The sequence below is a fragment of the Gymnoscopelus braueri genome (assembly GCF_963280865.1).
Source record: "Gymnoscopelus braueri genome assembly, chromosome: 4".
Classification (NCBI taxonomy): Eukaryota; Metazoa; Chordata; class Actinopteri; order Myctophiformes; family Myctophidae; genus Gymnoscopelus; species Gymnoscopelus braueri.
In genome coordinates, this window is record NC_137605.1 from 57,550,242 (window position 1) to 57,564,453 (window position 14,212).

The 14,212-nt window shown below is 39.4% G+C and overlaps 1 protein-coding gene across 4 annotated transcripts in view; it reads left to right on the plus strand.

Annotated features, from left to right (window-relative positions):
- The first annotated feature begins 12,789 nt into the window (after positions 1 to 12,789).
- The window catches only part of otoa (otoancorin), a 51,337-nt gene continuing 49,914 nt past the window's right edge, over positions 12,790 to 14,212 (plus strand). For all 4 annotated transcript variants that reach the window (XM_080427464.1, XM_080427461.1, XM_080427462.1 and 1 more), the window contains exon 1: positions 12,790 to 12,848. The gene's annotated coding sequence lies outside the window, so the exon portion shown is untranslated. The remainder of the gene's footprint in view (positions 12,849 to 14,212) is intronic.

The following is a 14,212-nucleotide window of genomic DNA, read 5'->3' on the forward strand; positions in this document are numbered from 1 at the left end:
ATTTTGCCTGCCCATTTCTTAGTGTCATTACTTCCAATTTCACTTGTTTAATCTATATCCTGATTGAGTTCTCTATCCTGATTGGATAAAATTGGAAATGAAACTGAAACTGAAACGAAAATGCATTTTCTGTTTTATAAAGAGCTGGAGAGACATGGAGACTCCTTATATGGACAGGACACTCTATAGTAACGAGCACTATCAGAACATAAACCCATTTTGCAATTATTTGAATAATTGCAAATCACTTACCCTACCTTTAAATAATAAATAAATAAAAAATAAACAAGCCCAAATAGGCAACTACACTTTAGAAACAAGCCCCCCAAAAAAACGCAACCCGCGACTAACAATATTTACATGCAACTTTACAGCAAAATAAGCCCAACGTCGCTTATAACAAGCGGACATGACATGTTGCCAGGTTTTGTGAGAGAAACAAGCAACCAGGTCTATGAATACGAGCCAAAAAGAAGCGACTATTATTATAGGCCAAATGAACACTTATGCATCGGATATTTGAAAACAGCAGTTTGTAGATCTGCTATTTCCCACCAAAAATATATTGAAATAAAAAAAGTGTCATATTTGAATATTTTTTTAAAACATTTTAACAACACAAATATTGTGTTTCAAAATATTTTCAGATGGGGTCCACAGACAATTATTAATCTGGGGGGTCCTTGCCATGAATATGTTTGACAACTACTGGTTTAAACAACAAACAAGCCCAAATACGGGCACTGAGGAAGAGTACTGAGGAAGAGTGGGCACTAGTTGGAGAGTGGGCACTATGGAAATCTTTGATTTTGTTTTTACATAGTGTAAAGGTTGACCAAGCGGCCAAGGCTCCAAAAATGAACAAGTTCAGAATTTGCAGATTGTTGAGTTTTATTTCTCTCACACCTCCGGAAAACTGTCCAATATGCAGCAGGTAGATAGTGAAAAATAAATAAGACGTGGAAAAATAGACTTACAACAATTATAGAATTACTTAAAGCATAACTAAAGACAACAAACCATACAGTGACTGCATAACAAGGCTACCCCTTAACTAAGGGCCCTGGCAGCTCTGTCTCACGGCTGTTAACGCTTTGCTTGCCAAGTTCAACTAACTGACTGTCACTTGCAGCCTCCCTTAACCCTCGTAGGGTCCTCGGGTCCTTTTAACCCGGTTTAACATTTTCAACATGAATTAAAAGTATGTACACATTTTTTGTTCTCTATGAAACTTCTTCTATTTGCCTTATTTACTGTACTAAACATGTGATATGAAAATGAAAATTTTCATTTTCATGAAAATGAAAATTTTCACACAGGGCCTTCGGGTCAAAGTGACCCGAAGGCCTTGGGTGTGACTAAAACACGAAGACCCTACGAGGGTTAAATAGGGAGTGGATCGTACCACAAGCACAGAAACAATTAACCTCAAAATTTGCTTATCTACAAGCTTACAACTATCTGATGAATAAATAACCTACCACATAAATAGATGTTGTACTTTAAACTAAACACCATTTTGGGTTTGCATTTACTTCAAAAAGACATAGAAATACTTTGCTCATTAACATTTTCCAACACCCCTCCTCCTCTACAGTACATGGCACGTTCCACCCCTTCTTAAACCCAATTGACTCGCCTGCTCTGTTTCGGCAGTTACCAGTCAGATTCAGAGGGTGCCAGTAGGCCTACTGCAGAGGAAAGACCAGGTGACAAACAAACATTTCAGAACATTTCCAATACACAGTGTTTAAATAAACAAAGTTTGAACCCCTGAAGTCTGTGTCATTTCTACATTGAATACAGGTAGAAATCCTATGCTACAAATAGTCCCTTCCCTCTTAGTGTGTCTATCTATAGGGCACGGGCTGCCCCGTGACACATAGCATTATTATGTTCTTATTTTGATCATAAGATCCAATTACTGAATGTCAGTCTCCAGAATTTCCTCAGAATATGTATGACACTGATTTACTATGATTTATATGACATGTGTGTTAGTACAGTGGTTATCAAACTTTTATTTTTTATTTTCAAGGACCCACATAACTCAGACAAATGGAACCAAATGTACCCTTAGGGTCAGAGTTACAGACCTGTAAGGGTCCATTTGGTTCCATGTGTACACTCTCAGAGTTACAGACCTGTAAGGGTCCATTTGGTTCCATGTGTACACTCTCAGAGTTACAGACCTGTAAGGGTCCATTTGGAACCCCCTCAAGAACAACCCACATTGAGAACGACTACAATACATTTAAAGCTATAGAGCTCTTTATTAGTTTACAGTATTGTCTGCTCATTTTGTCCATGGGAGAACAGAAAAGGAGGAAACAAAATAAGAAGGATGCATTTTTCATCTGTTTCAAATATAAGATATAACTTACTGTAAACCATTATTGTATTTGTATCTATCTGTTTTCCTGATAGAGCCCTTACCTCACTTGTCCTGATGAGCCACACTCCTCGTCTGTAGAAAGTCAAGTTTAAATGTTGAATGTCTGCAGTCACACAGTGTCAGGTACAAGCTGGATCTTGATAATACAATGTTTTTTTTTATTTCCAGGTTATTTAATCTGTCCTCCACACCCACACCAAGGTTTAAGTTTACTCTGTATTGTTCTCTTATCTTGTTATATTTATGTACAGGTGCATAAGAGAACAACTTATTTTTGTTCTGCTTCCTGCTGACATTGCAGCAGCATAATAATAGTAAAGAAAATATGAGTGTGTGTGAGACAGACAGACAGACAGAGTGGGGGAAAGAGAGGAGAGAGACAGACAGACAGACAAACATACAGAGAGAGAGAGGCGGGAGAGAGAGGAGTGTGTGTGTGCATGCATGCGTGTGTTATAGTGCTGCCACACAGTGTCAGATACAAGTTGATATAAATAATAATCAGGTTTCCTTGTTGAATAAATTGTTAAATATGCTGAACAATGACGCCCAGTTTGTGAGAGAGCTTGCACGTTCATCTCTGTTCTTGGACCTAAAACTAAAAATGAAAACCATAAGAGAGGTGTTCATTCTCGAGGTCGGCTGTACTTTTGATTACAGCTTAGAGGAAGCCTTCCTAACCAAAGTGCTAAAATATCATCAGCTAGAGCAGACCATCTCAGCTAGGCTACAGATGTAAACTTGTTTTTTTAATCTTTTGTAGCCTAGGGCACGTGCACAAGTTGTTTGTGAGGGGCCTTCAAATGGTCGGCCTCCAAAAGGAAGGCTAGACAATTAGCAAGGTACTGCTCAATATCAGCTATTATAGGAAGCTGCTCAATTTGGAGGAGGCGTTGTTTCCTTCACCCATCCACTGTGTTTGACAATGTGTTTTTTGTATGTAACAATGCTCTGCCTTACATGCACTTTGTAACTGGCTGTTTTCCCTTTATCTGACTGCACTGGCAGTGTTTATGTCCTTTGTACATCTTGTACTTCTGTTTATGTGGACATAAATAAATATTTCAAAGGTGTGTGAGTGTGCGTGCGTGCGTGTGTGTGTCAGACATATTATAAGTCAGATATGTGTGATGGCCCACTCCCTTATAGGGAGTATGGGAGTGTGCTCTGCTAATCCTGTTCCTTCTAGGTGAACAGGGTGTGTCTACTAATGGCTCATTGGAGAGCACCTGGGCCCGGTGCCTCCAGGAGTCTATAAAAGCCAGCCCATGATCAGTCCATGTTGAGATCCAGAGGAGAGAGGACTGCCGTCCTCTTCAGCTGCTCCCCAAGCTGTTGTTCTGTTCTAGTTGATTATTCTTTTCATCCACACACACCCTGCACTACACCATGTTTCACTCATCCACACTTACACTACTGATTTACTGACTCCACACCTCATTCCTTTATTGCTATGATTTCCCTGTATGTTCAGTTATTCCTCAGTTGTTGGTTAGTTTATTAGTTAATAAATATCTTTGTTACAGTATACTTTCCGTTGGTCTCCCTCCCCTATTATTTGTCGTGGCAAGAGCCAGCCATGACATATGTTATAAGTGCTGCTACACATTGTTAGATACAAGTTCATATAAATAATAATCAGGCCTACAGGCCTTGTTGAATAAATGGTTGACCTGAGCAGGGACACAGACAGACACAACTATGTCACAACACAGAAAGAATGCTTTTAAAGAAACAAGACAGCAGGCCTACAACAATGACTATATATTATTCATTTTACATGTATTTATTTACCATCCTGATAGGAACATGTAGAGAGTTTGATATTATTCATTCTACATGTATTTATTTACCATCCTGATAGGAACATGTAGAGAGTTTGATATTATTCATTCTACATGTATTTATTTACCATCCTGATAGGAACATGTAGAAAGTTTGATATTATTCATTCTACATGTATTTATAAGGTCTCCAAATGGTATGAGAGGAATGAAGACGAGACCTTCATTCATGACACTTTACATCACTTTTAAATCTCTTCCCGTCCTTGTTTACAGTCAATGTTGTGGTTGGCTGTGATTGTTGATTATTATTTATATCATATTTTGTTCATTTTGATTTGTTTAATTAGGGATTGTAATGTTATCCATTCAAAATAGTATAGGTACTGCTCATTTCTTATCTTGTTTCCCTTATTCTTAAAGGGATTGTAGGCAACATTAAGCCTACATTTGAAAAAAATATATATATATTGCATTTTTTCCCCCTCTATCAGCCACTATATAATGATAATGGGGTGTTTTCCTGCATTGAAACACAGTCCTCTTTCTGAAATCCGTATTTTCCCTACTGTTTGTTTGTCCGGGGCGTAAATTAACGCACGCATGTGCGCATCCGTGCGCGTCCGTGTCCGTGTGAACTTTTTACTTACTTCTTACTTTAAAACGCTCTCAAACTTACAGAATTTACTTTTAAGATAGCGTTTGGATAGAATTTAGTTGTTTAACTTCATATATGTGGTCAATTTATCATGAAAGAGCCTATTTAAAAATAAAAATTCAGAGAACCGGCAGGGGCGGGCAGTTCCGCGAATTGTATCCGAATAAAGCAACCTATATTCGGCATGGCCCGTTTAGAAGTCCCCTTAACTCTATGGAAGTCCTCCCTGCGTCACCCCCTGGTGGTCGGGGAAACGAACTGCTGGAGTTTTTTTCTTTGTTTATCTCTGAATCGCCTACAATCCCTTTAATAAATATATCTCCTCCCTTCCATCTCCCTTTCAGAACGGTGAGAAATCGCTACTGTTAGTAAACATACATATGAGGATTCCCCTCATTTCCCTGGTAATGCTATGAACTGTGGGTTATTCCCTTAGATAAAGTCTGCATGGATGCTGACCAATGGTGGAAAAAGTACTCAAATGTTTTGCTTAAGTAAAAGTATCAATACTGCGATGTAGAAGTACTCTGTTACAAGTAAAAGTCCGGAATTCAAAACTTACTTGAGTAAAAGTACAAAAGTATTGGTATCAAAATGTACTTAAAGTACAACAAGTAAAAGTACTAAAATGCCTGACAAGTGAGCTTGTAGATTGGCTATTTTCAAATAGCCTACAGTAGGTATAAAATAGGGCTGAAGTGGTTAATGTATGTTTTATAGTGTAATAATTTACATCTGCAAAGTAACTGGTAACTAAAGTTTTCAAATGTGGAGTAAAAGTACAATGTTTGCCTCTGAGATGTAGTGGAGTAGAAGTAAAAGTATAGACAATTGGAAATACTCCAGTAAAGTAAAAGTAACTCAACATTTTACTTAAGTACAGTACTTGAGTAAATGTAGTTAGTTACTTTACACCACTGATGCTGACTTACAGAAAGGGTTCATAAAGGACGACTCTGTCTATTGGTAAAGTACTATAGCCAGGATGGCCACCACACAAAATAACACACAAGTTGGAATGGCTCTGTGGAATGGCCTGTGCTTCAGCACCTAAAGCTGCTCCGTGTGAAACACACACACACACACACACACACACACACACACACACACACACACACACACACACACACACACACACACACACACACACACACACACACACACACACAATACCTGTATGCAATAGTTTAAAGTAAAACTAAGAGCACCTGCGCTCTTACTCAAACAGAACAGGAAGGCATAACAGGATGCTTTGATGAACAAAACCACGACAGCACATAATGTGTGTTGTCGTGGTTTGTGTTGTGTAACTCACACACACACACACACACACACACACACACACACACACAAACACACACACACACACACACACACACACACACACACACACACACACACACACACACACACACACACACACACACACACACCACTTTTTCAACAAGGCCATGTATATTTATGTAGGCCTATTTCATTGATACACTTTTATGAAGTCCAATATTTTATATTCTTTAAAAATAAAACTGTTACTCACTTAGTGAGTACCACACACACACACACACACACACACACACACACACACACACACACACACACACACACACACACACACACACACACACACACACACACACACACACACAATAATCAATAATAATTCAATAATGTCACATCATGGTTTTGAACTGCCACCAGCTGGACAAAGCTGGAACTGTTGCAATTGCTGACATGGCAGCAATTGCCATGTCAGCAAGAAAAGTTTTTCTTTCTTTTTTTTAAGAGAAGGGGGGCTGACCTTTTGGATACAATGTGCGGAAAAATGTAAGAATCATGCATAGTGGCCAATTTTCACCGGTGTTGTTACATATAGCGGAGGGAGGTTCCAAATGGGGCTACATAAAGCCCAAACATTTCATGTAATTAAATATTTCTTATAAAATACTGTATACATTGAGTTAAAAGTAGGCATGTAGGCCTACAAAGTGACAGTAGGCTATTATTTAGAAACCTTGGTTTGTGACTGGGGAGATCAAAGGAAGCGCATTGGGTATTTTAAAGGTGCTATACGTAACTTTCATGTTCTAACTGGGATTTGAACCTGGATGTCCCACATAACCAAATCCGTACCACTCAGTTGAGGCTGGGTGGAAATGGGAACAATTGTTTTCACGAGCTTCAGGCAGTACTACTTGTCAACCAGTATAGATGTTCTACCAAGTTTATTATATTTTTGTTTGTTTCAATTACTTTGTTTTGTTTTGTTTTCATTTGTTTTAGTGTTAGTTTTACTGCATAATTTTTTTTATACCTGGAGGTGTTTGTCAGGGGCAATATTCAAAATGGTGAGGAAAAAGTATATATATATATATATATATATACCTTCCTGTGTTGTGGCGTGTTACAGCGCCACCATGAGGCCAATTTCAAACATTCTGAGTGGCCACTCTTACTTGGCCTGCCGGGAGTGTGCATGCAAAGATTCACTGCATCAAGACTCTGTGTTGTGTCATGATTTGTGGCATTTTATGCAAAATGGGCATCCTCCCACAGACTTTGAAATCCAGTCATATTGAAATCCAGAAAAATCTGAAAGATACACCTGGATCACATGACTACATGGAGTAGTAGCAAACAAAAAGTAGGGGGGAAAATGGCGGAAAATCTTGACAGGCAGAAATGGGCGAGGCCCATGCTACCTGCATCATGATCGAAGCCATTCAGTGGGAAAAACAAATAATACATTGATTGTATGACCTATAAGCAGTGGTGGAAAAAGTACTCAAATGTTTTACTTAAGTAAAAGTATCAATACTGTAATTTAGAAGTACTCTGTTACAATTAAAAGTCCGGAATTAAAAATGTACTTGAGTAAAAGTACTTAAGTATTGGTATCAAAATGTAGGCCTACTTAAGGTACCAAAAGTAAAAGTACTAAAATGTTTGAAAATAGCCGATCTACAAGCTCACAACGCGTCGCGATTTGTGGACGGACGGACAGACAGACAGACAGAATAAAAGGATTGTATCCGGACGGACAGACAGACTAAAGGGATTGAAAACATAATACCTTGCCTTCGGCCATTCCGGACTCTGGCAGGGATGAGAAGAGAAAAAAAAACGATCAAAGCGGCAGGTGCAAATGTGTACTCAAGGTGCATCAATAGTACAGTAACAATAGAGCACAGGCCTTTGTGCAAGAAGAATAGAGTCATGTGCAGACCAGACAAGGAAGGTAGACCACATAAGATAGATAGCCCGTAATAATAGTTTTCTTTTATTTTTATTATAAATTTCATTTCATTTCAAACCTTTGATGATGCGATGCAAGAGTGCGGTCTAGCCAACAACACCAACTCGGGACTCGTGAATCGCTGCCCTCCACGCTCTCCTATCTAACATCAAGGTTTTGAGCTCTACAGTATACAGCATAGATGGGCAATAAAGTTAACATAAGTATAACTAAATGCATTTGAAATTAAATAAAAATGTTACTTTTCAGGATTCCAATTCAAAAATAGCAAAAATACAAACTGGATTCCAATTAAAAAATAGCAAGAATAGGTGATCTACAAGCTCAAAACGGGTCGCATTGCCACGCGTTTTGAGCTTGTTGATCGGCTATTTTTGCTGCTTTTGTGTGACATAGAATGCCATTTTTAAGTTAGAATACGGAGATAAGATGTGTCTGCCCGACACAGTAGATGCAATGTGGCCCTCTGGAGTGAGTGTGGAAATATAGTGGCCCTCTCCATCATCAAAGTTACATCACCCCTGGTATACAGTATGTTAGCTAATCTGTCGCGCAGCAGTGCATCTACGTACGTAGGTGGTTCTTGCCTTTCCTGGCTTTGACCTGGGTTGTCTTCCACAGTGTCAGTTTGCGCGCCACGAGTTCCGCTTGCCTGACGCAGTGCCCTGCCACTCTCATCCATCTCTCTCTGACTTTGTCTGTGACCCGTGGTAGGACCCCGTAGAGCAGGGATGATGCAACTTTGATGATGGAGCGGGCCATACTCTCTTATCGCTGTATTTTTATTTTTTTCGTAAATTAATGCCGTACTTCGTCATTCTATGTCACACAAAAGTAGCAAAAATAGCCGATCTACAAGCTCAAAACACGCCGCACTGCGAGGCATTTTGAGTTTGTAGATCTGCTATTTTTGCTATTTTTGAATTGGAATCCTGATTTCCTTTTTGCTATTTTTGAATTAGAATCCTGAAAAGTTACATTTTTGTTTAATTTCAAATGCATTTAGTTATACTTATGTTAACTTTATGAACTTAAATACAAATAGACAATAGAAATGTTATACTATCATATACTAATATAGATTGAAGTGATTAAAGTGGGGCATGTTTGGAATTGTAACAGCTGAAATCAATAATGTATCAGTATTCTGATATGCGGGCCACATTAAGTGAAGGTGGGGGCCGCATGTGGCCCCCGGGCCGCCAGTTGCCCGTATGCCGTAGAGAACCACATTTCTGATGTGGTCCGTCCATGTGACACCTATAGTGCCATTCGTAGCATTCTTGCATAGAGTCCATCCAGGGCCCTTTCCTGCTGTGCTGTGAGGGTCCATGTCACACCCATACAGCAGTACTGACTCTACTGTAACTACGAACAGCCACCTCTTGAGGTCTTCTCCCATGTCTGATTTCCACACTCTCCTCATCCCATTCAAGGCATTCCATTATTTAAAAACGTTAGTTACTAGTTACTTTGTAGATTATTATTATTATTACAAAACATACATTACCCACTTCATCCCTATATACATTTCGGCCATTCGAAAATAGCCGATCTTGTAGATCGGCTATTTTCAAAAGATTTTTTGACATTTTACACATTTGAAAACATACATGAGAAATGGGACATTCTGCATAATGAGTACTTTCCACTTTTGGTATTTAAGTACATTTTGATACTTTTGTACTTTTACTCAAGTAAATTTGGAATTCCGGACTTTTACTTGTAACAGAGTGCTTCTACATTGCACTATTGATACTTTTACTTAAGTAAAAAAATGTGGGTACTTTTTCCACCACTGTCATCATGTATTAAATGGTCCGTTTAAAATGGTGAGACGAAAGCAACAATGTCCTCGTGTTTAATTAGCGTCATTAGAGCAGGGAAATGGCTTTGTACCCAGCGGAGACAAACACGCTGGTTGTTTGTCACACACGGTTATTCCCTACAGGGTGTGTTGCATGTCCTTGTTGTCGGGCAGAATACCTCGTATCTCCATATTTCAACTTTTTAAGTTTTTTTCCCCAAGTGAATGAATGCCGTACTTCATCGTACAGTGTCACACAAAAGTAGCAAAAATAGCCGATCGACAAGCTCACAGCGCGAGCTTCTAGATCTGCTCTTTTTGAATAGCCAAAGAAATCTTAAAATGACACAAAGATGCGTTCCCGGTCTTAAAGGGTTAATTTAAGGTGTAGCTATTTGCTTTGTAGAAAGCTCTCTTGAAGTTGAGAAAAAAAAAATGCTATAACAAATTTACAGCATTTTTGTTTTGTTTTGTTTTGTTTACTTTGATCCCAAGTCTGAAGTTTTTCAGAGCAGATTATTTTTTTCCATGTCCTGAAAAGTAACAGTTTTAGACATACAGTACAAGGTTTCCACCTGACAGTAATGAGGTGTGTTGGAACAGGAAGACCTGTGTGTTAATGTTCTGTTGCTACAGGATACATCACCTTACATCACTGGTTCTCTAAGTCTGGTCTGGGGGACCGTGGGGGGTCCAAATGGAACTTTATCCGGTCCATTTGGCTCCATTTTGTATGCTCTAAGAGTTTAACACTGAGGGGTTTTACAGTGTAGAGTTGGGTTCCAGTTTGATATGCATATTAGGCCACACAGACCCCCATTTGATACCATTTTTTAAATGTATTTTTTATTTCTGGAACCCCCAATCTACAGTTTAAAATACTCCATTTGTACACTCTCAGAGTTACAGACCCGTAAGGGTCCATTTGGTTCCATTTGTATAGAGTTACAGACCTGTAAGGGTCCATAACTCCATTCTTCCATTGGTTGCTGTTATATTTTGCCTGATTTATACTTCCTCATACGATGGTGTCACTCACCAAAAACAGACAGGATAAATTAAGCTTTACTGCAATGACAGTGTTGCCAGGGTTTGCAACCGAAACAAGCGTCCAGGTCTACAAAAACAAGCCCAAAAGAGGCGACTATAGGTTGCATGATGACATACAGGGGGTCCCCAGCAAAATGACCTAATATAGCATCAAATTCAGTTTTACCACTTTAAACCTATATACATCAGCTATTTGAACATAGCTGATCTACGAGCTCACAACGCATTGCGATGGGACGCGTTTTGAGCTTGTAGATCTGCTATTAAAAATAGATAATACTAAATGTGAAACATCTTAGCTACACACTACACACATCTTGTATGGGGGTCCCTGGCACAAAATATCTTCAGATGGGGGTCCTCAGCCACATTCATATTAATTGACTTGACAAAGTTTGAGAACCCAAAAGCCCAAAAATACCACAACCCGCATGACTACTAATATTTGCAAGCTACTAAACAGAAAAACAAGCCCAAAGTTGCTTATATAAGCGGACATGGCAACACTGGTCAACAATGTCTGAATACACAAATGTGATGACTTGCAAATAACAGTCAGTCGATCCTAACGATGGTGTTTGACAAACAAATCACAACTGCATGCCGAGTAAACAAAGCCATGGCTACCTGGACAATGTACTTGATACACAAATACATTTCAGTCAGACAACTCTTAGATTGGATTAGAATATATATTTATTAGCAATATATATTTAGCAAGCTTGAGCATGGTATAGAAACAAGAGGAAGCATAGTTTGGCGTCAGGCCTCTGAATCCATTCATTCCCTGTAAGGATAACATTTTAATGAATGTTACATGCCAATTAGCATTTACAGGGAATGAATTAAACCCCCAAGGGGATCTAGAAACAGAGCCTACAGGTGGATGCCGGGGAGGCGGGTGGGATGACTTCATGGGCAGCAGCAGGTAAGCAGCGGTAGCAGGATCTCAGCAACAGCAGCAGTAGCGACACACGTCAGCTCAGCAAGACAGGGAAGCCAGAGTGAGCAGGTAACAGCGCAGTACCTATAACCACCCGATCAGGAGGAAAAGTGCATGTGACTAGTCACCTGATCGGTTGCCCCAATCCCTTAAGTTGCCTGGCCTGAACTAGCTCCGTAAACTGCGCCTCATTCTACAGAGCTGAGTAGGCCTACTGAGAACTAGACTAACATTTTAGTCTAGTTTTTATTTGTTGACGAAATTGTCAATATATTTTGTCTTAGTTTTAGTCATCATAACCTAGTTTTTAGTTTAGTTTTCGTCTGTGAAACAAGGTAGTCGACAAACTTTTTTCGTCATAGTTTTAGTCGACAAAATCAACACTGGAACTTTGAACTGGGCTCATGTTCAAACCCACACACTCTTTGTATATGTTTCTCAAAACTCTCTCTCTCTAGCATGGCATGGAAAATGCAATAACTCCGAAAGCAGCTGACAAAAATAAAAGACTATCACTATATTGACTAAAAGTAAGACGTAGAAGTGCATTACAAACAACCAAATCAAAACATACATAATGCATGCAATATTATGATTTACTTAATCTCTTTATTTATTTCCCTCACTGTGACAAACCCTCTGTCTGTCTGTCTGTCTGTCTGTCTGTCTGTCTTCCTCTCATTTCCCCCCTCTCTCTCCCCCCTCTCTCTCTCCCCCCCTCCCTCGCTCTCTCTCTCTCTCTCTCTCTCTCTCTCTCTCTCTCTCTCTCTCTCTCTCTCTCTCTCTCTCTCCCTCTCTCTCTCCCCCCTCTCTCTCTCTCTCTCTCTCTCTCTCTCTCTCTCTCTCTCTCTCTCTCTCTCTTATGCACCTGTGGATCAGCAGAGCAGCATCAGTCATTACAGAGACAGAGAGAGAGAACACACACACACACACACACACACACACTAACACACATCAGGTGAGTACGTACTTATTTATACTCCGATTTTATTTTACTTAAGTAAAAAATACCAATACTACCAATAGACAAATACTCTGTTACAAGAAAAAAAAGGATACTTGAGTTAAAGTACAAAAGTAGGCTACTGGCAGCTAAATATACTTACTGTACCAAAGCAAAAGTAGGTCTATACTAAAAACGTTCAAAAGTAGCCTATACAAAGTCGCGACACGTTGTGAACTTGGAGCCTACATTATCTTTTTTAATAGCCAAAGTATATTTGGCTCAATGCATGTTTTGTAATAATCTAAATGTGCAAACTTGTAACTAATGTTTTCAAATAACTGTAGTGGAGTAAAAAGTAGTTATTTGCCTCTGAGATGTAGAAGTATAAAGTGATGAAAAATGGAAATACTCAAGTAAAGTAAAAGTACAAAATTGTAAATGCAGTACTTAAGTAAATGTACTTTGTTACTTTCCACCGCTGTACTTTGATTTCTACCTAGCATGATATTGTCTCTAAGTCAGTGGTTCTCAAAGTGTGGTCCAGGGACCATCAGGGTTCCTTGAGGGGGTTCCAAATGGACCCTTACAGATCTGTAACTCTGAGAGTGTACACATGGAACCAAATGGACCCGTAAACACTCTTAGACTTATGTTATGCTGAGTCATTGAGATAAAAAAGATGGAAAATCATGGTTCTAAAATATGAATACAAACTCATATTTCATTCTATTCTGCTTTGATTTCTATCTAGTTGTCTCCGCCAGGCCGAAAGGCATGGCGAGAGAGTATGTTTTGCCCCCTGTCCGTCCGTCCGTGTGTGTGTGTGTGTCCGTCCGTGTGTCCGTGTGTCCGTCATTCTGTCATTTTGTGTACAGCTAATCTCCGGCACCGTTGGCTTGATCGCAGAGAAACTGTGCACACACACTCCCTGGATGCCAGAGCAGAACCTCTGCCCCAAATTTTTAAAATTAGCCTTTTATAGCGCCACCAGGAGGCCGCTTTTTGCAAAAAACATTTCTTGACAGTACTCCTACAGATTTTATCCAAACATCACGCAAATCAGTACACAGTATCTCTATAGTCATGTGATCAACACGGATCTGTCCAATTTTCCATATTTCATCCTGATTGGCTAAGGTTGGCTTCCAAAGTTTGCAAGATTGCTCCGTTTTCAACAAAATGCCTCAAATCATGAACGCAGCTTGCGATTTCCGTGAGATTTCACACGCACATTCCCACTAGGCCGAGGAAGAAATGCCAATTGAAAATGTTCAAATCAGCCTCATGGTGGCGCTATAAATGGACGATTTGTGTTTTTAACTATAACTGCACCGATCTGCATGAAACTTTGCACGCACACTCCCTAAAGGCCAAGG